Here is a 25,418-nt window from a genome sequence, read left to right on the forward strand (position 1 = left end):
AAATTAGAAAATCAGAGAGGGACATTGTCTGTTAAAAGAGTAAACAGCCTCGCTAGTTGTGTTTGAACGTGGGAGCCCAAATGCATTCATTATCCTGTTGCTTATGGAGGCATTGTGCTCTGCATGTCAACACTCCGCCACCCCCGTACACTCATCATAATGCAAAGCCAATCACACACTCACAGGCACACACACACACACTCAAACACACATGCACTCACAGCTTCAATGACTCCAAAATGAGGAAATGACTTCCATTGGACTTTAAAATATTCTTATCCGTTTTCTTTTGCCTCCCTTCACATCACTTCCCTCTCTCGATCCGTCTCCTTCGCTCCCGCCTAATTGGTCCAAATACACGCCGGCGGTGCCACAAACAGCACTAAATTAGTTTTCATCAAAACACAATTCCACCTGAATTCGACCTGCAAATGTGCTGAACACACAAAGATAAACTGGTTAGGCCTTTTTAGAGGGTGTCAGAGTCGAGAGATGATGGTTAGGAAGGCACAGATTTGCTGAAATGGAGATTTTTGCGGGATAGCGTTTGGTGGAAAAACAGGTTTCTATTAGGGGGGAAAGGTAATGGGTAGAGCCAGGCATGTCTGTCTACAGGAGAGCGAGAGGGCTAAAGAGACAGAGCGTGAAGCAGTTTGCTCGGCATGTCTAAAGATAGAGAGAAGAGCTGAGAGGGACGGGAGGAGAAGGTTGTCAGTGGGTGGTTAACCAGCCGATAACGCTGCATTCTAAACAGGTGAAAAATGCGTCACGGATCTGATCCTCGTCCAAGCTGCTGATGACTTCTCATCATCAGCCGCTGCTGTAGACGTTATCATTGTGAGGCTCCACACCTCACCTGGTGGCTTCTGCTGACATTCATAATGATGAGTTGATACTGTGGTGTTTCTATTTGTCTGTCAGTCTGAAGTTATTTTTATTTCTTGTCTCATGCAGCATGGGCTCATAAGATGCTATAAAGCACAGCCAGAAGGGCAGTATATACACAATATTTTCATATTCAGAGTTTCAGTAGACCTTCACATCTGCAACAAAACTCATAACAAGGACCAATGAAGCACATGGAATCGTAACCTGACCGGGAAAAATCCTTGAAAAGTTGAAGTTCATAATGTTTCTTGAAGTGGAAGTTGACAAAACCGATCTCACCTCAAAGCCCTTTTAGTAGCTCTTCTGGAGCTTTCAGTCACACACAAATGATCTTCATCATCAGCATACAGCACGGCAAAATTCTCACATTATCAGAGAAACAACAGTGTTGCAGTTATGTACTGTGCTGCAGAGATGTCCACTGAAGTTCACTGAATACTTTGTACCGGTAAGAGGGGCGCTTCAGCAAGGAGATATAAAAAGCAACTGAGTTTGCAACTTAGGTTAATATGTAAAGAAAAGAAACTAAAGAAAATGTGATTTTTTCTTACTAAACAGAAAAGCACAACCTTCTGAATTCCAGTTTCTCTCTTTAACCGAAAGAAGACGAGGTTAATTGCCTTGTGAACTTGGTGAAACACTTCAGTCAAACTCGACACGAACACAATTAAACTCACGAAAACAGTCTTGATTCATCTTTTCACAGTCACCTCTGATTTGGAAGAAATAAATCGTCAACTCACCATGTGAGATGTGAAAATATGCTTCACGCCTCTCCTGTAACCGTCTGCTGTGTCTTCTCGTCCCCCGGTCTCATAGTCCGGGTCAGAGCTGCTGTAAATCACCTCTGTATTTTATCCCCGGTCTGCAAACTTACATATGGCAGTTTCAGAGGCTGTGTTCGGTCCTTTTCTGGTGTCCAGCCGTGTTAACTGGGAGTCCGGTTGACTGACTATGTGGGCAGACTTGTGTCAGGCTAACTTAGCCACTTCCTAACAGCAGCTGGGTGCTACAGCAACAGGGTAGCAAGTCCAGTATAATAAGCAACAGTAAGCAATTATGCTGCCCCCTATAGTTTAGGCGAAGATTTCCAGGAAAACAAACCTCATTTTTGCAACTAGTCATGGTCAGCAATTCTTCTGCAATAGCCATTCACTGAATTTACATTCAGTAATTACCTTTATATAGTTGTATTTATTGTTAGTGGCGGAGTCAGCCAACACTGGATTTGGATTTAGATTTCCCACCTGAGCACAAGGGATTAGCAGGAATGTGAAGCAGCATTTTATCACACTGATATTACCATCACTGTTTAGTGTTTGCTCTCTTGACACCGTGTCAGAGCGGCATTAAAAAGGCACATATCAGATAATCATTTTGCAACCGAAGACCGTTGAACGACAACTCCGAGGGAACAAAACACACTAAAACAAATGCAAATAGACAAAACACGAGACAATGGAGAGAAAAGCTCCACCATTTGGATTCACATTTCACATTTGATTGGGTTTTAACTAAATGAGAACGTTTGGATTTGTTTTGATGTCACTGCAATACATCCATGTGTCTGGTTTCTACCTGTGCCGTTAACCTACCCATACTCATGATTGAGTGACAATGACAATTTCCAAGAGCCTGTTTTCTCTGAATGAAGTGAGGCTAAATTACCTCTATTTTCAAGATACCCTGTGGAGTCCTCAATTTAGGCAGTCGCAGGTTTGTTTACATTTAACAGCTCTCACCAGAACACATCATGTTTAATTCTGAAGGCTTAACGAGCACATTGAACCCACATTTTCCCACATTTACAAAACTTTCCTTCAGTGTTTTTTTGTCCACAGGCGGAAAACAAGCGACAAACAACAACATTGCTTCAGTGGTCGCTCTAAACGTGTCATTAACGTTGTGATATCAACTGTTTCAGTCGGTGCCAAAACATTAGCTGACTAAATTATTAGATGATTGCCAGAAAATGAGCTGACAACAATTTGTAATTTCATTTGTTCATCAAGTTAAAATGCCGAACAAGAACCACTCCTGTGAACAGATTCATTCTTGAGTGGCACATATGAGAGATTAAAAAGAGTCCGAGGCACTCACGAAATTTTTCCTACTAGGATTTTCTCCTCGGCCCAGACCTGTTGCACAGACAGTCTGCCTGCCTGCCTGGTTCGCGTGGGATCATGGGAGCTGTTGTCTTCTACTGCTACAACTAACGTTTATTTTTATTATCTATTAAGCTGCTGATCATTTAACCTATCAAAAACATTGTGAAACAGCTCATCACACATTTCTCAGAGCCCAAAGTGACTTCTTCAGATCGCTTCTGTGTCCAACCAACAGCCGAGAAACCCAAAGACTCTTCATGTACCATCAAAAATTTATATCAGAAATGTAAATGATACATTTTCTTTCGACCAGCTAATTGATTAATCGACTAACTGTGTCAGCACTATTGTCTTTACCAGCTTTTCCACCAATCACCAGCTCACATGACGCAGGCAGGAATGTTCACAGATGTTACCGTGAGTAAAAATGCAGATTTCACATACATATTTCACTTACATATTATGCATACATACATATATTTACATTTATGATGCAGAAATTGATTAAACAGAATATAGAAGTAGAATGAACTTTACTAGATCGTTGTAATTAGTGGTGGACTCGAAAGAATAAAAAGGCCAACAGCTGCATGTTTTATTACATGACTCAGATTTACAGTATAGCTACTGCATCTCTGTCATAAAAACACACATGGAACTATTAACTATTTAACCATTCAGAGGCATGTAAAGGCCAACTAATTACGTAGCCTGGAGGGCAGCCTGTACGGTATTGCAACACGTTTTCTTCACAGGAAGGGAACCCTGGAGGGTACTTTATCATGTTTTATCTACCTTATGGGCATCCATGCTTTTGCAATGTTTAAATGTATTTATTTTATAACATGAAGGAACATGATTTATTCTCACAAATGTGAACCTCCTCATGAACAGGTGGCAACGACGCCGTCGTAGCAACTTGTCAGTCGCAACGTAGCCAAAGCATACCCCGCTTTATCGTTTATTTTCCTCTTAATGGGACCACAATTTATAAAATCAATGTCATGCCGTATTGTTGAAGACTCAAAAAGTAGAGATTGAGACCATATACTCATTAGAAAACTGTTTACTGAAGTAATAAATCAAGTGAGAAGTAGGGTCATTTTCTCATAAGCTTACACACAATTTACTAGTGGAGTTCCCCCTGCTGGCCATGAAAGAGGATGCAGGTTTAAGGCTTCACTTGTCAGACTAGAGGGCCAAATCAGCTGACCAATCAGAGCAGACTGGGCCACAAAGCTAAAACAAAGCAACAGAACAAACTCCCAGGCTGAACAGCATCAAGACCAGCAGTCCTCACTCCAGAAGCCTCTCCCTTCAGGGGTTTTAAGCACTTCCTCTACCAGGCCAGGTGCACCTCATTGAACAGTTAAGATGAAGCACACCTGGGCAGATCCAGAAAGGACAGGAGGGGGAAAGGGACAAACAGCACAGAACACATACAAATGTAGTGATACCATTAATTTCGTATACTTGAGTCCAGCCTGGGTGAATACCAGCAGAGCTAACCACTAGATCATATATTTTTCATCAAACAATTGATTCATTCTAAACATACTTGGCAGATTGCTCAATAATTAAAGCAATCTGACTCCAATAGATTTACCAATTTATAATGTTGTTCATCTATTCTGCTGATAAATAAAACAGCTGATCCAAATTATTTATTCACACACGCCAACTTTTTAAATCATAAAAAATGTAATCCTTGCGAGGGGAAGCTCCAGGTGTGTTTACATCACAGCACGGCGACTTTCAGGACTTATTAGGAGCACTTTATTCCAGCCTGTGCTGACTTCCCCTCTACTCTCCTCTTTTTTTGCACAGAGAGGCAGCAGGGCAGAGGAAGGAGAGGGCGGTAATGCTGCCATCAGACAATATTAATGGCTTGTGCGTGTGTGTGTGTGCACAGTGCGTGTGTGTGTGTGCTCACGGTGTGTGCGGCGGTCTCATTAAACAAGGTCTAGGCGCACTTAGTGTTTACAGACGATTATGCTCAGGCATCAACACTGATTGGAATAGAGAGATAATTGTTCTAAACAAGATGGGGAGAAGTCTCTCACTCTCTCACACACACAAACACACACACTCTCTCTCTCTCACACACTTTCTCTCTCTTTCTCACACACTCACACACGGTTTTTGTCATGTGATATTCTTGAGACTCGGTCATGTTCATCTGCATCCCCTGTCTCACGTTGCTCCCACCTTCCTGCTCTCCAGGGAATGACTAACACCTGTCACGATCCCCGCAGAGACATTTACATTTCCCTCTGATCGTCCCATATATGATTACACGTGACAAATAAACTTGATTGATTGAAAGCTGTATAAAATAATTAATCACACGTTGCAGCAAATGTCCCCGCGTGTGCGCACAGAGCAGGTGTTCCTGTGCTGCGTGGAAATAACTCAATAGCTGTGATGTAAAAACCATCCTTTAAATATGACTGAGTCATTCTCAGCCTGCAGACCGCGCCGAGTGTGTAAATGCACTCCATTGTAAACTCGTGAATTACTTTCCCATAATGCACTCCGTCAGCCTGACCTTGGCAAAGAGACTCAGCTTGCCATCCTATAAAGCAGGCTGTAATGCTGGCCCTGTCACAAATGCAACACAACACAACACACACACACAAACACACACACGCACACACAAACTAGACTGAGTGGGGTTTATTACAACTGAAGCAAAAGAGCAGGTAAAGGAAGAGGAGGGAGGCAGGGGAGGGGAGGAAGTGGCACAGCAAAGTTTATACAGAACTTTTGGTTTAAAAGCTTGCTGATATCGAGACTACTCACAGGGATAGTTGGTGAGCTAGCCGCTAACAAGGTAGCTAGCCAGAAACATGCTAGCACTAGTCACAAAAGCTCTCTGAGCTTCGTTCTATGGAGTTGTTAAGTGGGAGGAGCCATAGTGCCATTATTTTCACCCTTGATCTATAGCCTCTGCCTGCTGTAGAGGCTCACATAAGTTAACTTTAAGCACAGAGATTGGACGTTTTGTGTCGAAAGTAGTAGCAGGTAATTCTCTGAGGAATGCTCCAGCGCCAGCTCGTCAAATGTGGCAGCTTGGTCAGTGGCCTTAAGCCTCAAACCATGAGGCTCTACTCACGTCTGTTTTGCACATGACGGGCTCAGAGGTCAAGTTTGACACAAAAGCTACTGACAATGAGTGGAGTGAGAATGGACTGGTTAAGTCACATTGTTGATGGGAAAGTACTGGTGTGACTGGGTCTTCACTAAAGAGGAGAGTTTGCACTCACTGTTGTTTTTATTCCATCTCCACCATTTTACATGCTCCGTCTTTATTTCTCCTTTTCTGTCATCTTCCACTCTTATCTCTCTTTCTCGCCGCCTCTTTTCTCTCCAACTTTCTCTGTCTCTCTATTTCTTTGCATTTTTTATGCGTCGTTCCTTCAGTTGTGTTTTTGATTAATATTGATTTAGCTGTAATAGTTGGGCAACAGGGACCCCGCATTTCAATAACTTCTAATTACACGCACGCACACACACGCACACACACACAAAGGCGAGCTTCGATAAATCTAATTGCAAGTTCCACTCATAACGCCCCTGAGCCCCGGCCCACAAATTACAACAGCAATCTGACATTGTCAATAAATATGGGTGCCATTCTGCCCGGCTGAACTCTTGTGGAATGAAAGATGCAAATAAATATTGTGAGACATTTTCTTTGATCCCCCTTTTCTCCCCCCTTCAGCCTTTTCTTTTTCCCTCTTGTGTTTTTTAAAAGCTCTGTCCTTCCTTCTTTCCTTCCTCCCCCCGTCCTCCCTCTCTCTCTCTCTCTCTCTCTCAGCCCCCTCTTCTGTCTCGACTTTGTTTCAGCTGTTGATTCAGCATCAATCACTGCGAAATCTAATTTGTCAAACCTCAATCTAGCTGGGCCCTCAACCCCCGTGCTGCTGTCTGTTTGTCTGGAGCCCCACAAATGAGATGTGTGATAAGGCAACAGAGGGAGTTCTGCCGGGAATAAAAACAGACTTTTGCACTTTGAAGTCAGAGCAGATCAAAAACAACAGAGGCCTCTTTGTGGTACAAAGGGAGCGTTTCTCCCCTTCATCCTTCTTCCCCCGATCCTGCACCTTTTCTTCGCAGCCAGTCTGTCACTCTGTGAACCGTCACATATCACACACAGGCCCCCAACCTGCCTCACTTCCCCTGCACTATCTAACTATCTACCTACCGCAGGGAAGACACCTGACTCTGCGTGTGTGTACGAGTGTGTATATGTATGTGTATACATATATGTATACGCATCCCTTGAGGGTTTGTGGCAGGTGGTGCAATTTGCAGAGTCTCAACGTTGGCACACAGCTGATAAAGACATGCAGTGTATTCTGTTTGTCTATTTGTCTCCTCATTTCTGGGTCGTGTGCATTTTAGTTGCATCTCGCAGGCAATCTCCCTCCCCCATTATTTCAGCGCAGCCTCTGTCTTTTCCCGTCACTTTGATTTTCGCAGCACAAGTCTGGAAAGACGTCGTCACTGTCAGCGCTGATGTAATGGACGTACAGTACATCTTGTGTCCCATCAGCCTCACAGCAACCCTTCATCACACCCTCCTCCCCTCCACTGGGTCCCATGTTCCCGACATGGGAGTCATTTGTCTTCTCTGTGTCCGCTGCGATGATGTGGGATAACGTCGGGGGCCAGTGGAGCAGACAGGGGAGTATTGGAATATCGATCCTCCTCCGCTCTCCCTGTCCTCCTGCTGGAGTTTTTTTTCCCGCTGCCTGTGTGATAAAGCGACTGGTGCTGATGGGGTTTGGCTCCATACATTGTTTCTTATACCTTTTGTGGTTGTGTGTGTGTGTGTGAGAGAGAGCAATTTATTTGTAGCAGGTAGTTGTTTGTAGCCGTATAGGAGTGTTCATGTTGGAGTTAACTCTGCTCTCTCACCATTCATATCGGTTCATTCCCTGCAGTGTCTGTTTACACTGAACACTAATGACTGTGCACGTCAGTCAGATGCATGAATAAAAAAAAATCTGCAGATGCGGCACAGTCATAGTCGGACTTATTCCTGGAGATAATGAAGGCAAAAACAGGACTGAAGAAACAAACAAGTAAAAAAATGGAGAGAATGCAACTTACTTTAACTGAAAGGGGGTTTACTTTTTATTACGAGCCTCCATTTCTACCATAATAAAACTACTTAAAGGGGATTTTTCAACCTGGGCCCTATATTCACATATTTTGCTGTGTAAATGATTCATACTTACCAAAAGTCCAGTGGATCACCTCAGCTGCAATGGCTGCAGGTAATCCTTTGGGGCAACTGCTTGCGTCAAAGTTACGTCCATAAAAGGGGCTTGTTTTTGCCACTGACAGGCTGAGGTGCACATGTGGAATTATTGGGAAAATGATCACATCATTGCGGCGTGTCTCTTTAATAAAGCAAAGGTCACAAACTCACCTCAGCTGAAAAGCTATGATCTAACTTTTGTACAAATCAGTGCAAGAATTTTGATGCCTGGATACCTTCTTGAATCAGCTGGAGCTCAAATATACAGACAGCATTCAAAGCACAGACTCCTCTGAACCTGTGGGTTATACCACGTAAATATTGCAGCTAAACCTACACTGAGAGCAGCTTACCCTCTGTTGTCTGGCCTTGTATGGTGCACTGTCTGTATCCAACTCGCAGTTTTTTCACAGAACAGTGCCAAACAGATTATACATGAAGTGTCCTGCCCATTGAACAACTGGTATGAACTGTTACCCTGTGGTTAAAGGTTTAAACGGCCCTCTGTGCAGATTTCATCCTATCTCATAACAGAGACATAAAATCAACATTTTAACTGACTTGACAGGTGGGTACATGTGTCGATGTTTTCTACACCGCCTGTACTATTGCAGGAGAAATGTTCCTCTGGTATAATCACACAGAATTATTCTTCTTTTTCCTGGTGGATTTAATGGTGGAGTATTTGCTCAATGGAAAATTTCTCATCTAACTCCCATTACAACAAAAGCATGACTGACTGAGTGATAAAAGCCAATTGTTGTGTGTCATCAGAGAGCCCCTATTATCCTTTTGGCCCGGCCTCTGCTGTGATGTTCCGATCTGGTCAGCACTGCTTACTTTGGCACTGGAGGGAGTCTGTTTCTGCTAAGTGACTCGTGGTTGTTATGGAGCTCAGCACGCCAGCATGGAAAGAGACGTCTGCAAAACAAAAACAAGCCGGGGAAAGATCAACACATGATAGGTGAGAAGAGGTGATAAAACATCTGCGTGAAAACCAAAACAAACAGGCACAGCAGTGCATACGTAAGTACATGAATAATGAATAAAGACGGCTATACGCACATACATTGGATCTTTGTTGTCCCCAAACCATGTACAAAATGTAAACTCTGTATGTGTTAAGGAAAAAAGTCTTGTTCTGAGCTTTGTGACAATACATTTTTCAGACATTTCAGCTTTTTAAATGTTAATTTAGGATAAAGGAGAACTGTATATGTGGAAAAAAGCTGTATGGAGCAGCGTCAGTTTAAACTGAAGACTACAAATTCAGTGTATTTGGAATTTAAAAGAAAATGAGCTTACCAGACCTCCTCAGCCCGCTCCTCATCTCGGCTCGAGGGTAGCAGCTCAAGGCTACAGTGCATTAGCCGCTTCTAACATAACACACCTGAAGTCATGTTGCATTGAAATGTAGGAACCTCATTTATCTACCTAAACCCTGTCCTACGAATAACATCTAGAATGTATTTAAGTACAAAAAATATACTGTATATTGCTATTGCAACGTGCACGCTGGTCATGCCCACACTGGTATGTAATCAGCATAGATGAATCTCACATGTTTTAAACCACCATGCTTGTGCACGTTCAGCGTCATTTGCATTTAGAAACGTCCCCAATTAACCATACAAGGTAAAAAAACAAAAAAACATTCCCTTTCCGATCTGTCTCCAACCTCATGCTGCAACGTGCTGGTGGCCAAAAACCACAGTGAAGTAAAGACTTGGATGAGCACAGGAATGGCTTTGGTGCGTTTAGTTTCTCATGCCAACCGAAGTCCCAAAACATAAATTTAGAAATACCCATTTTGGGAAGTGGTACCTACTCAGAAGCCACTCTATGCTCTCAACCAAACAGGTCAGCGTGCTCTCTAACGAAGCTCAGTGTTCAATCACGAAGACGATCCTGATGTTCATTCTTTCACAGTTCTCTCTGTCTTACTCCTTCTCCTCCAACTTGTTCATCAGCTGACTGTGGGCGTTCACTCTTTCAGTTAAAACAACTTTTTTCCTTGATTTAATCAACCAACCAAACATGTCGTTGCCGTCAAACTTTAAATCTTTAAGGCTCTCTGCTGCTGTCAGCTGTCATCTCCTCCACTCCATTCACCTCCAGTGAGTCCGCCTCATCACGTCTGGGTTTTCAGCGTTTCATCCTCATCCCGTCACCACCAGGCTCCATTGTAGGGGTTTCCTATACTATTCATCATCCCTCTCAAAATATAATGGAGTATATGGACTATAATAGATGAGGTCAAATTGCCAATGGCTCTTATTTCTCATCTGATGCGCACATTGCAATACATTTTCATTCAAAAATGCGAAAGAGGCGAGATGAGCCGTGTTACATTTTCAAGTACCTGTCACAGATGTCTTTTGACACTAATTAGGCTTCATGTCTTTTTCTAACTAGACTAAAATATTGAGCAATTATTGATCAAAGAAAATACAGAGCATATGTTGAGTTTTATGCATGCTGTTTCCCTAATCTACCACTGGATTCTGTGTGTAAGATTGATCAGAGCTGTGCCTACTATATATTTACACACATTCGTTAGTACAAGTACCCTTTGCTCAGGTATGATTGTTCGCTCCCTAGGCACACATCTGTGCATACATGCTATTGATAAAAGAGGGCCCAGGTTTAGACAAGAAAGACAACAAAAAGACGATACTGGAGCTGGAAAAACATAAGCACACTGGATTTAGCTCATAGCTTTCTGGGGTTCATAGAGAGCAGCAGGCATTACATATTTTTGTAGGCTATCATGGAGGTTTGCATTGCCCTGGTTCCCTCGACAAAAAGCCTATGGGATATTTGGGATATTGCTGCCCCTGTACACAATAATGCAAATACAGTGCATTACACTGTGCACACAGCACAGCAAACACACGTACAAGATGCAAATCACACAAATGCATCAACACCACACTGGGACACATAAATGGACAAACATATTTGCACGCACACACTCTTACGCATGTTTGTACAGTATAGGGCCTGATCGTGATCTGTGACCGAACCTGGTCAACACACCAGCACATCAAGAACAGAGCAGTAATTCAAATCTGTTCCACCTTCCACCTGGAGATGCTGCATATCATTTTATAGCCTCTGTGCCACTTCGCACACACACACACACACACACACACACACATGCATACCCGGCCCACCAATCCACTCCTCAACACCACCTAAAGTAATTTGTCATGTTCATGATAAATTATAGCCTCTCCAGTTCATAGCCTACAGAGGCTGGGGAGAGAGAGAGAGTAGGTGGAGAGAGAGGGGGAGCCAGTTATTTACAGCTGTCATTCGTATTTGCTGCTAAAAGCAAACAAATGAAACATGACAAAATACGGTTAGATGAGGAGGTGTTTGTGCGTCGTGTGGTGACTTGTGCGTGGTATTTGAAGCTGTGGGTGGTAAACCGCGGGTCACTTACACGATCGGCAGACTTGACAATCAAATTTGTCCTTTTCAAGCAAATCAGAACCTGGAATAAAAAATGCCAACAATCACAGTCCAGTTAAAAGGTCAGCTCACCCAAACACACCTCGAGTGGTGTCTGGATTGTGTTTATTTTCTCAGGTTTGCAGATGCCTGTCTTCATCCCAACAGTATTTAATGTTGTGCTCACAGTATTGATTAATTACATTCAAAACCACAACAGTAAAGTGTTGGCCTGGTTCCTGACCTCTATATTAACGCCAAAGTCTCTCTCATTGACAACTCAATACAGCTGCCTGACTGTACACGTAATGGAGAGCAAAATCCCAAAAGCATGACTCAGAGGCAGACAGGTTAAGATACAAGTTCATGTTTACTAGAGCTGAAAAAACAGGCAAGGTCAAAAGGTAAAAAGCATGTTGGCAGGCAAAGTTATCCTAGAGGGGGTGAGGCAGAGAATCATTCATTCGATGGTCAGGGAAGGATGAAAAGCGGCTGCAAACTGGACAATCTGGCAAGGAGTGAGTGGAGATGAGCTGGTTTTTACAGGGCAGGACTAACGAGGGAAATGGGAAATGGGTTAGCAGGTGGTGGGAATTGTAAGGAAAGGAGTTACTGCAGGGGAGGATTGAGTGGCTGGATCTGAGGGGATAAAGGTTAGGAACTGACCATCAGAACCATTGAGAACTGGATAATCGTATGCATCTGAGCTTATCACTTTCTTTTATCAAAGCTGGCATGTTTTTCTGCATTGCAAAAACATCAAATTCGTGCATCTGTGCTGCTGGGAACTAGCAACAACAAGGAGTCATGGCAGAGAGGAAGAAATGGTCCAAAGCTTGGCTTCATTTCATGTAGAAAGATGACCACACTGCTTGTTGTTATGTCTGTGAATTTGAATTTCAAGTAAGATTGGATACATCAGCAATATGCTGAAACATCTGACTATCGAACATGGGCTGAAAGCACCAAAATGTAACTATCTTTCTCTCATTTCATCCATTTCAGACAGACATTTGCTGCAGCTAGCTCAGAAAGAAAAGAGGGAACAGCATGGAGGCCAATGAAATGTAATGGTGGTCATCTTTTACTGTTACTTCAGCCTCATGTTGAACTTAACACCTACTGAATGCCACTTGGACGGAGTAGGATGGAAAACTATGTACACACCAACAAAGGCAACTTCAACGTGCATCAAAGCGTCGCGCTGTAAATAATGTTGTTTGGAGCCGATAAATAAATATATGAATGAATGAATGAATAAATAAACAAACAAACAATAAATTCATAAATAAATAAATCTCGCTCTCATTTGTCATGGAAATGAATACTGTTTGTACCATTGTGGTTGTACCCTTTTAGCTAAAAGCTAACTCTATGTGTTGTTACGTAATGATATAGAGACTACGCAGTCAAAAATGTTAAAATTACAGCAACATAAATGCAGATTGTTTGCGCCTTGAACCACAAACCATGGATTCAGAAGTTTTCGTCAGGATTTGTTTTGTTTCAGTTGTCTTGGCCACATGGTATACATACAAACTATCTGCATGACAAGGTATATAAGCTACACAGTATATTACAGTAGGTATATGAAATGTTTTCTTTGTATTTCATCAGAATTTCTGGCTGTGTGGAACTATTGAAATTCTGACAGTGAGCCCACGAGACGATCAATACAGCTGGAAAAACGGGGAAAACACTCACATGGCCGTTCTCTAGTTAAAAAAACCACACATGTACTACCGAGCCAGCGAATGTAATAAACTGCATTAGTCTTGGAGGTGCAGGGTGGAAGAATAGGGCAAATCTTAGAATAGCCTAACACAATATGTGTGTTTATGGAGGCTGGATGCCCACAGGAGCAGCGTGAGGCATGGATAGAGACACAGCCAGGGGAGAACTCATCTGTTCCTTGGCTCTTAGCTGTTCCAACACTCATAATGCCTCCGTCCCCTGGGTGGTATTGCTTCTATAATAGCCTGCAACTATGCAGCACTGAAAAACAACCTTGCTAATTCTCACACACACCGCGAGGAAGCGACCCATGGAGGTAAACGGGGGGAGAGTGTGAGAGTGAGAGTGAGGGAGGGCGGGAGAAATCCTGTGCTTGTATTCCCAAGTCCGACAGACCTCTTTTGTATTCAGGTAAGTTAGCTTTACCGGGGAAAATGCTGATAACTCCTTGACACAAGGTCACACATTATATGCCATTAAAAAGCAAATACAGGTGTGTGTATACCACGCACAGACACGCACAATCACGCACACACGAGTTGACGGGTCAACAGAATTTATGTAAACCACTTCGTTTCATCTTCATAATCGCCTGAGGGCTTTCAGCAGTCAGGGTCACTGACACGATTATCCTATTATATTAGATAAAATAAAGGAGATGGAGAGCGAGAGGCGGTGAGAGAGAGGGGAGAGACGGGCAGGAAGGAGAAAGAGAATATTAAAAAGGCTCAGGCATGCGGGAGCGTCTCCAGGTACAGTAAAGAGGGATGTGCAGGAAATACAATGGACTCCTCTGTGGCTACTCAGAAATTCTACCCCAGGAACAGGTGTGTGTGCATGTGTGTGTGCATGTTTTGTGTGTGAAGGTGTGTCTGAGAATAAAGGCAGAAAGAGAGAGATGGGATGAGTCATGGGGAGTGACAGTGAGAGAGAGGGATTTTTAGAGTGAACTTTGAGTGTACATCTCATATATTTTCATCTGGCCTCAGGGAGAGCAGAGTCTGGCTTCACTGTCAGCCATGACAGACTCCACTGATTGGCTTTATTCGCCGCGCTGTGTCTGTGCATGTGTGTTTGTGCGTGCTCATGTTTGCAGGTCCTGCATGTGTTGATGTGTGTAGATCTGGCACTGATGTGTGGTGCCGTCATCTGTTTCTCTTGTTTACAGGGAAACAGCGAGCCAATATCCTAAAAATGATTTTTATACGTACAACTAATTTGCATGAACAAATATAATTCATACTGGTGGCAAGTCTGCCCAGATTATGTTTAAAGGATAAGTTCACCCAAAAATGGAAATTCAGTCATTATCTCCTCAACCCGATGCTGATCAAAAGTCTGGTGAAGTTTTTTTTAGTAGTCCACAAAAAGTTTTTGGAGATTCACAGCAAAACAGTGTTGCAGCTTTTCCTGAAACAACTGAAGTAGCTGGGGACTTGGTGTTAAAATGTAAAAAGAACAACTGAAAAAAGATATAAAAAAATTCTCCACAGAGCTCATCTAGTGTAATCCATGTCTCGGGAAGCCCTGAGATCACAAATTGATTTCAAAAGACGTTATTTACACCCTCGACGCAGAGCTCGTACACCAACTTTAGACAAGGTGCACGCTAACACTTCTAGCTTAGCAGCTACAGAGATGATTTTGGCTTAAAAGAGTGTAAATAACATCTTATCAAATCAATTTGGGATCTTGGGGTTTCTGGAGACTAGTAGTACACCAGACAAGTTGTATGGAGCCATTTCATGTCTTATTCAATTGTGTTTTTTAAGCGTTAAACCAGGAAGAAAACAGACAAACTGACAAAGAGAGAGGGAAAATGACTTAAATACACGTGGACTAATGGACAAATTAAACAGAGAAGAGGTTGGGAATGTGGAAAGTCACAACAAAACACATAAGATGAATTCTACAAAATAAAACAGGAAACATCTAAACTGAAAACCAGATATGACAGTTTAAAAACAAGTCCCCATCTACTTCAGCTGATTGGAAGAATGCTGCAACACGGTTTTGCTGTGACGCTCCAGATATGTTTTTGTGGACTACGAAACTTCACCTGACGCGCACAATTTCCATTTTTGGATGAAATTATTCTTTAATGTCAACACAGGAAAACCTTTATATTGAACAAATCTAAAAAACATCTCACTGACAGTGCAAAGTGTTCATACTTGACCGTCTGTACTTGGGAATAAAAGGTCAGTGTCAAGATCTCTAGAAGTGGCGAGTCAAAGGTAAGTGGGCTCGAGATTCTTGAAAATATTTCACCTCTTCAGCTCTGACCTCTTCAGATTGGATGAATCAGACATTTTCACTGTTAATGCTTTTCTTGTGTTTGTTCAAAATCATCGACACAATGACTTGTTTGTCATTATGTTCCAACAAGTAAAAGCGCTCGGTTAACATAAGGGAGAGATAGCTGTCTTTGACTGAATATTGATGATATGAATGTTGAATCAAACTTTCAACAACACTTCCAGTAAAGGGGAACTTCAGCAATGTTTCACTGTAAAAGCAGAGGATGTATTTTCTGACACTTGAAGTCTCAATCAAAAAACAAAAGAGGTAGTTCGACGATGTGGTGAAGTAGCAAGGGATTATGGGGGTTCCTGTCAACAACCTCCGCTACCGCTGAAAGCTGTCAGGTTCACAGCAGTGTAACGTATTAAAGTTTTATGTTACGTTTAGACACGTTCGTCAACTTACTTCCTCTCTCTAATGATGATTCCTCCCAGTCTGACGATTACCTGGAAGTTACAGTGACAGGCAACCAAATGAATACACCATGACGTTGAATAAAAATTCCTGATATGTCTGGCTTTGAACATTTTTGGTACACAGCTCAAAATAAAACAAGTACAGTAACTCAACAAAATACAAAGGTCTAGTCGTTTTTAGACATCTTATTGTGGAAATGTTCCATGTTATATCTTTCAAGTCTGTGAGTACTACTAGTGAAATTGCATTGTGGGTAATGCAGGCACAAGGTTTTGATAAGAATGGGTGGAATACAAAAAGACAATATTAGGTTGTGCTGCGATGATTTTAATGTTCAACAACAACACTATGACTGGAGTGCAATGCAAAATTAATGGAATACTTGTGCAGGTACGTCGATGACTCCCTACTGTGCCAGCGTAGTTACCTTAATGACTAAAGTACTGTTTACATGTGGTGCTGCCTAGATGTGATTTGTCTCTCTGTCTGTCTGCATATTTTTTGAGACAGAAAAGATAGTGTTATTAATCTTCTTATGGAATTCTTGGCTAAAAAAAACTAATACGCATATTTCCCAAAACGTTGAACTATTCCTTTAATATAGACGGTGATTAGTGCAGCTCAGTATTTAACCTAGAGATGATCTTTCAGTGTTTTGTTGGGTCACAAGATGCAAATCTCCATCCTCTGACTGTGCTGTGAAAAGAGTGCGTCTCACTAACTGGACTGATAAAAATGTTGCTGGAATCATAATCCATAAAGCACTTTAATTTTCTCCCACATGTATTTGGAGAAGCAAATTATTAGTACATGAATGCATTTGTAGTCAAGCGAGTTGCTCTACAGAGTGTAAATTCCGGCAGTAATGTGTAAGAAGTGTCTAACAGTTGTGCACCGTCTATGAAATGAGTCAAATCTCCGCGGAAGCAATCAGAGGCGAATAAAACCAACAAAAGAAGATGAGAAGAGGTGAGGAGGCGGTCTGATGGAGGTCTAGATTACTAGGATTTTAAGTTTGAGCAATAAATTGGATTTATGGAGGGAGGATTGTTCCAGGCTTTTACTGTTGACCTTAAAACATTTCGTGCCGCCCCTCTGCTCCTGTTCAATGGACTGTTTTTTTTAAGTGCTTGTGCATTTGTAATGAAAAAAGTACAGGCGATGAGAGCCAGGTGTCAGGGATAATATCTCCCCAACTGTGATGAACTTTCAGCTGTTAGGAGAAAAATGCATTTAACTTTGAGTGACAGTGAAGATTAAAGCTTCCTCTCATAAAAGACAAGAAATCTGCAGACATTTTCTCGCTTTATAACGGTGGGTGTTTCGCTGACGGAAACGGAAAAACAGTTGAATAAATCAGCACTTATATGATTCATTGCATTTGATGGCGGCTCTGTAAGAATAAATTCGTTGGCGACGTGGAGGAAAAAAGGAGCTCACTTTCGAAAGTTAACGTGACAGCGGCACATTTATTTTGGAAACCTCCTGAGCTAAATGAAAAAAAACAACACACTGGAGCCTCCTAATGCAGCCAAAACACATTTTGGAGTCATAATGCTCAGGCACAGAAAATGAGAAACAACAAAAGAGGCAAACCTGGTTTATCACCTGCCTTGCTGTGCTCTGTAATGGAATGCTATTCAAATCCCCAGCTCCCCTGAATACTCTGCTGCATGGCCGCGATCCAAAACAAAAACCTCCTTCACTGTACCCTTGACGCCACAACCCTAATGGTCCTTTTTGATGACGAGGCGAGGAACAGAAAACACCCCAACAGTCAATTCTCCTGGCTGGCTCTCTTCATGATGAGTTCTGACGTGGGTGTTTGCTCAAGGGCAGCAGGTAAGGTAAGGGGGGGTGGGGGGTGCCATACAGTATCCGCGGTCTTGGAATTCAGCCCACGGTGTCGCTGGCATGTTTGACACATGCTGCAGCGCATTATAATCAGCACGGCCGTCACTCAGCTGGCCCTGCGCTCTGAGCCCAAAGCGTCAATTCAATCAAATGAGCTTTTTTTCTGATCGCCATGCCTCTGGAGGAAAAGCCCTGAGCATAGGAAACATGTCAGTCTAATGTCTGACACACACTATCTGACTGATCAAACAGCCACAGAGATAACAACTGAGCATGGCGGCCTGTGTCGGCGCGTGAGCGTATCAGCAGTGCAGAATACTTGACTGGAGCCAAGAGTTGCTGCGTAAGAACCTCAGCCATTGATTGATGATAATGAGTCCTGCTTAAGAGCACATGATGGGGAGGAGAGAGGAAGTGAAAGAGAGCTGAAAAATGGGGACCGAAGAAGAACGGCGCAGAGGAATGAAAAGCGAGAGGTGAAGCCACAGATGTAATATACGAGGAAAATCAAGGCGGAGGGCGAAAAAGAGGGAGGAAAAGGTGATGTGAAGGATGAGAACAAGAGGTGCAGGAGGAGGAGGAGACGGGGGAAGAGTAAAAAAAAGAAGAAGTTTTTTCTGCAGAAAAACCCAGGCCATCTGGTGAGATGGAATTACATTAGCGATGCACATACAGCCCTCATGCTCCTGTCTCATCAACACATAGCACAGGCTGAGATGGTTTATGTGCATGTGTGTGTGAGTGTGTGTGTGAATGTGTGAGATCACTGCGAGCACTCAAAGTGAGGTTTTGACCTTGAAATTTTTACCCAAAATCCAAAACCCCTTATCCGTATTGAGCGTTTATTCGCACCGAAAACTCTTCATCTGGTCAAGCACTTGCGGCACAGTGGAGCAACGCGAGGTAACCGTGCCCGTAAAACGCCTGTTCAAGCTGCCCAAAGAGACATTAAGAGGACCGGGGGTGGCTAATGTTCGCAACTATTACCTCACATAAGAGCTCTCCCACATTCCCATTTACTCAATATTTCATGCATGAATAATCCAATACAAGCAAAAGTGCAATATTTCCACCAAGGCCCCGGCTAGATTAGCAGAGGGGGTTTGGCACTGTCCCCCTGAGGACTCTCGGGCTTCTCCCAGGAACACGGAGCAAAAGTAATCAGACACAAGACACATCTTTCTTATCTACGGCTCGCTCCTAACAAGCACATAATTGCTAATATCTTTGCTGAGCTGGAGAACGAATACCCCGGAGACTGGCTATGTATATACACCCTGATAGAGAGATGAGGATGGGTTGCTATAGGAACAAGGAAGCCTTAATGCGGTAACGCAGGGGGCAGGAGGGGAGGAGAGGGAGTGAGAGCAGCAAGGTTGAGAGGCTGGATGACTGTAAACTACAGTACTTCTTTGTGTCCCCCTTGAACTTTCTTTTCATGCTTTATGGCTCTACAACAGTGAATCACACTGCAAGTAATTAGGCCTCTTTGAAACTGATCAACAGGGAAGACTATTTAGTGTCAAAGTGAAAACAAATCTCCGCAATTTACACTAAATTAAGTACAATTATGGAACAGGAAATAACAGCTTGAATAGGTTTTCACTGCCTTTTCTGTGACAAACTTTAATTGGTGCTGACACAGCAGCCACTTGCTTTTTTAAAGAGGCTTTATAATAAGAAAAAGAAAATCAACTGTGTGAAAAAGGCTCACAGTTGAGGTGCAGCTAAGAACAACTGTGTGCCAAAAAGTGGCTCAAAAGGACAGAGGAACATCCCCAAAAGATTGTAGTACATGGAAACACCCAGTCACCACGGTATGATGTTAGCAGTTAACGTTTCTGCAAACCAAAGATACGCCCAAGGTTGACATTTGTACCAGACGTGGTCTATCACGTTCACATCATACCTATTAGCGGACTACATCAGGAGGTGGCGTCATTATAAGCAACAGGGCTGCCAAACGGGTAATTCGAGTGGGGGCATTTCAGACCATCTCCAGCTGTTTGATTGGTGACCAAAAACTGTCCGTTTTTCACCGGAGGTCGGACCATCTCCAGCTGTTTGTGCGCCAAAAACTGGATCAAAAGGACAAAGGCACATCCCAGAACAATCCAGTACAAGCAGAAAACACCAGTTTGGGGAAGAATACAAGAAAAATAAGGGTACAGAATAAAAACCGATTGTAGACATTTTGGCTGGCGTGGTGCTGGGAAGCATCCCAGAGACTCAAAGACTAATGAAAACACTCACAGAGACCAAAATTGAGCTTCCTGGCCATCACACTTAATGCTTCTCCAGTCAGAGACACTTACTGTATGTCAAGAAACTGACCATTTACAGCAAATGGTTCACGGTTTGGCTCTTTGAGGGAGCCCTCAGAAAAAAATCTGAGCAGCAACAAGTACTCTGCAGAGATAACTGCCCCCCCCTCCGTCAATAAACACGTGTATGAATACTACATTTTTGTGCTGAGTGTTTCGGCAGAGGTGATTGTGAAAAGTGTGAAAAGGGTTACGATGCCCACGCTGTTGGACCTGCTTGAATTTTAAATGTATTCAAACATTTACATATAGTTTAGTTTATGATTTAGTTTAGGTTTCAGACTTCCACCCACTCCAGCTTCTCCGACTCACACTGACAAGCAGGAAAAACTTCTACTATCGTGTAAATGTCTAATGGTCTTTACATTCCAGTATTAGTACTGGTTTGGTTTGGTTTTTAACCCATGTCTCCTGCCCTCGCTCATACAGTGAGAGAGGAAAGATATTTTTTTGGTATCCCTGCACACTTTATCCCCTATAGTAGATAAAACGTGATAAAGTGGGTGCCCTCCCAGTGGAGAAAACGTGGTGACGTGCCCTTTAATGTACCAGTTCACTATAAATTATCACGACCTTCTGCGCGCTGGTGCCCCACCACATACAGCTGGTGCCCCACCACATACAGCTGGTGCCCTACTTTTTCTTTTTTGCCCTTACCCTGCGAACTTCCTGAGTCCGCCGCTGAACTATATGATTACAGGTGTACTGCTCAGTACCCAAGAGAGCATTTTCGTGGGGTTTTTTGTGAACATGGGGGAACCACGGTGTTTCCTATGTCTAGCTTTTATCTCTTATAGCTTGTTTTCTTTGCTTTATTTTTCATTTGATTATGTAAAGCACTTTGTAACTATGTTTTGAGAGGTGCTTATATAAATAGTTTCTTCTTCTTCTTCTTGTTATTAATGACACATCAAAACAAGAATGTCAAGTCCAGGCCTCGATCTGGTTCGAATTTGCTGTAAAGACGTAAACATCCATGCCATTAATTATTCTCTGTTGCCTGTATGTGCTCACTTTAAATCAAAGAGCAGGAATCAATTTCACCTTAAGTGTCATATGAAAGCTTAATTACACCTATCGTGATTCTGTGTCGTAAAATATGAAAACAAGAAAAAAAGTCCACGGGGAGTGCGAGTCGCAAGTTCAACAACAGATGTTTGCCAGGAGAGCGTTAGACAGTCAGTAATTAGAGGGCAGAAATAGAAACAAGGTGAGTGGGAGAAAAGCAGCGAGAAGGTGTGACAAAGAGAGACACCTTGTCGAAAAAAGGAACTCTGGAAATACATTTTTTTTTTTGGTGTTAAACTCACCTCAACAGGCGGTGCCACACACGCACGAGCTCCGTCTTATAAAACTCATTTGTCAAGTTATCAGAATACATCAGTGAGGCCTTTATTGAATTGAAAAGCTGTATCGTTCTTAACACTGCATTACTGGATTACCAGCCAGCTATCTGTAATGTCAGCTTTTGTACTGCGACATGAGAAAAACGGAGGCCATAACTTATGTGTGTCACATTATGTTGGCCGAGCTCTAATCATTCTTTGATGCCAGAGGCGCTTCAGTCAGCCTCCCCCTCTGTGTCTTTATCTGTCTCTCCCTCTCTCTCCGTCTCTCTCTCTCTTTGCCTCTGTGTGTTTGTCTCTATCTTCTGCCCTTTATCTCTCGTTTTCCTCCTCTCTCTGTCCCTCTGTAATGGTATTTCAATAGGACAGATAGCCACAGGAATCCAATACGCAGACCGTTTAATTGAGTCTTTAATAGGTTGTCTGATGTCTGCTTGCTGCTAGTTCATACTGAGAGAGACACAGAGACCGAGTCGCACTTCAAACAACACGCCGCCGCCAGCTGGACCCGTTTTTGGTCTTAAAAGGTCACTTTACATGTCTGGATCCACAGCGTTTACATGTTTCGCTTCTTTAATCATCAGGAGAAAATGATCTTTCTGCTTTGCTGACATAGACCCAAATTCATTTTTTTCATGGATATGCAGAGATATCAGAGAACCTGCTCATTAGAGCCAGTTCGTCCCTCAAGTTTTGGTGTATTGATCTAGATTTTACTCTCATGTGATAGTCTCGACTAACACAAAGTCAGAAAAATAAGTTATAAATAATGTGCTTTCATTTTGCCACAGTTTAATCTCCAAATTAAACTTTTTAAAAAACAGACACCTACTAGACCATATTGCTCACAAAGATGAACGTCTATTATCCTGGTATTGTAAGCAGAAGTTGTGCAGATACCACTGACAGTATTTTTTCCACTCTATTGTAAGAGTGCATACATTTTACACTCAGAATCCAGACGCTTCGGGAGTCGGGTGCAGAGCCAGAACTTCTGGAGGAATAAACACCTGATGCCACATCGGACTCTGCTCTGATCCTGTCTGAGCTTGACATTAGAGGAAAATGGCTGCCGTGTGAATATGGTCTATAGCGCTGCAAGAGGTCGACTGTTGACTGTTTCTTCCTGTCATCCATGACAGTATAGGTTTGAAAGTTAGTACTTGTATGAATCCAGTTTTAATTTATTTATAATTTATCTCATCTGCATTGATTTTGATTCACTAATGCAGTACATTCGGTAAAGACTTCAAGGACTCCTGTCTTCAACCTTATTGGGAGTTTGTCTAGCTGTCTGTAAAGCTGTACATCTACACAGAGTAAGGCAAGAAGATACAGAATAAAGTAGTCTTTATGATAGTTGTGTGTAGTTATGATGCAGCGCTGTAAAATGTCATAAAATGCTGATACAATTAAGAATCAAAGTTCATTCTCGACCTTGGAAACAATAGTTTGATTACACAATGCCAACTCAAGGTCCATCGCTCATGGCTGGCTTCTTCCGGAGCTTTATCACAGCAGCGGATGGAGTTTGCTCAGTTGTTAGTTTGGTCTGTAAATACATCATGGAGCTGCTGATAACATCGCAGATAGAAGTTGAGCAGCTAAACAAATACGAGCGGAAATAAAGGACGTTAATGACACACAAAAGTAAAGAACAGAATTGTTACTCTTTTTCCAAGAAAGAATCACCAGCACGAATATTTTCCTGTTTTCTATAGAGTCCAGGCAGATACATCTTATGGTTGTTATATAATGAGGATGCCTGCGAGTGGATGATTCAGGTTTCCAGTCTGTTATGAAAGAATGCTTGTACGGTATGCTTGTTTGTTTCTTTGGCTCAGAGATTACGCTCTCATGTGTGTGTTTGGATCATTACTGATACTGTTTAAGTCAGAGCAGGGTTGTTTCTCTCGCCTAATGATATAAGAATGCTGGTGGTGAGTGTAAAGGTGAATCCAGAGAGCTGTAATACAGAGGTGTCGGAAAAGGATTTTTCTCTTTGTTTGGCTCACGCTCACTTTCGTATGTAGATTTGTTTACGAGTGTTCATGTGTGAGTGGATTTATGTCAACCTTTGTGCATGTGCATGGGCACGTACGTGCTAACCAGCGCTGCAGGGCCGTGACTATATTCTATCTGAATAACGGAGGGATAATTAACATCTTCACCTGGCTGCTGGTTTGTTCGTTTAAAAAGCCTAATTAATCACAGGGACAACGTTGGGACTGGAGTCTGAGCCACCAAGCGTGAAATTACCTTTCTCAGAGACTGGGCTCAAACGTCCATAAACAGTGATCCTGCCAGCCTACCCTCTGTACCCAACTCTTTATCTCACACTGTGCACGGCCTTGGAGGGAGGGAGCGGGGAGAGCAGGAGCAGGGAAAGGCCAGCAGAGGTGGGAAACAGTGTAGAAAAACGAAGCAGGAGATGGTTTTCTTTGTGATGTCGCTCCGCGCGGGCACAGCGATGGTCCCGCTTTGCTGCGTAAAAATAAAGTTATCTGGTGGGCCAGGTATCTGGAACACCTACTCCGAGTGAGCTCTCTGGCCAAATCAATAACTTTGAACTCTCCAACATGGGAGCGCAGAGAAAACTCTTTACATCAATAGACGCGCGCTATCATATCCCGCCGCTGGTGTTGAGTACAGTTCTGGGAGTAGCTTGTATGAATCACTCCGGACACCCACTCTCCTAACCTCTCCCTCTCTACCTACCTACCTGCCTGGCCCGGCAACCCCCCCTCCCTGCCTCCACCCACCCACCATGAGCCGCCATCAGCATCAACCGTCTTTGTACTTAACCTCAAACATCACAGCTAACTCGTATATCAATGCTGCGTTGAGACAGTGGAGAAGGGATACGAGCCTATTTCTGGCTCAGTAGGAGTGGATGATGGCTGATATTTAGTGTGTGTGTGTGAGGTGCTGTTGAACTTGATGGAGGTGTATGTCTCATGGACACTGTGGAAGTGCTGTCTGACTACTCAGATCTCTGACATTGAGTCACATGGCAGCACGTGTCTGGAGACAGACACAATCATTTCTGTTTAACAATGGCATTAATATCCTGCCTGAGTTAATATTATCTATGTATATTTACATTATTTGGTTTGTGTTACGACCTTTGCTTAATGTCTAGGTGCAACACAGGCAGTAATATGAGTATGACTAATATAAGTACCAAAAACACTTGCTGCTGCAACAGTTTAAGCATAACAGAAGTAAGGAAAATGGAAGCAAATAAGGTGTCAGGAAAATTATCTCAATTGGTCTACAGAAAACAAACAGAAGGATAATTCTTAGCTGCCTGACTAACAAGAAGTCAGGAGAAAAAGAGAAAAAATAAATTGTGGAGAACCTGCACAAGGCTTTTTCAAAGTACTCTGACTCAAAGCATGCAGGCTGTTGGTATAAGACATTCCCTTTCACTATCTGCGTTACTGTTTTCCTCAGAGCTGACGATACTCGTTTTAATGTCAGGGCTTGCCTCCCAAAAAACAATGTGCAAAACAAGTTCCCTTTGACGCTGTTTTATACTGGGACCTAGTCACTGGGACCTAGTCACATCTCAAGAAGAAGATGAATATCAAGAGAGAAGATGAATATGATACTTCTAACAAGTAGTCAGTAAAGAGACAGGATGAGTTAAACAGATTATAGGTAACAGGTGATAACAGTAGCAACAATTTTGAGGCCACATGTCAGGGAACACTAA

Source organism: Pagrus major, chromosome 16 (genome assembly GCF_040436345.1).
Source record: "Pagrus major chromosome 16, Pma_NU_1.0".
Classification (NCBI taxonomy): Eukaryota; Metazoa; Chordata; class Actinopteri; order Spariformes; family Sparidae; genus Pagrus; species Pagrus major.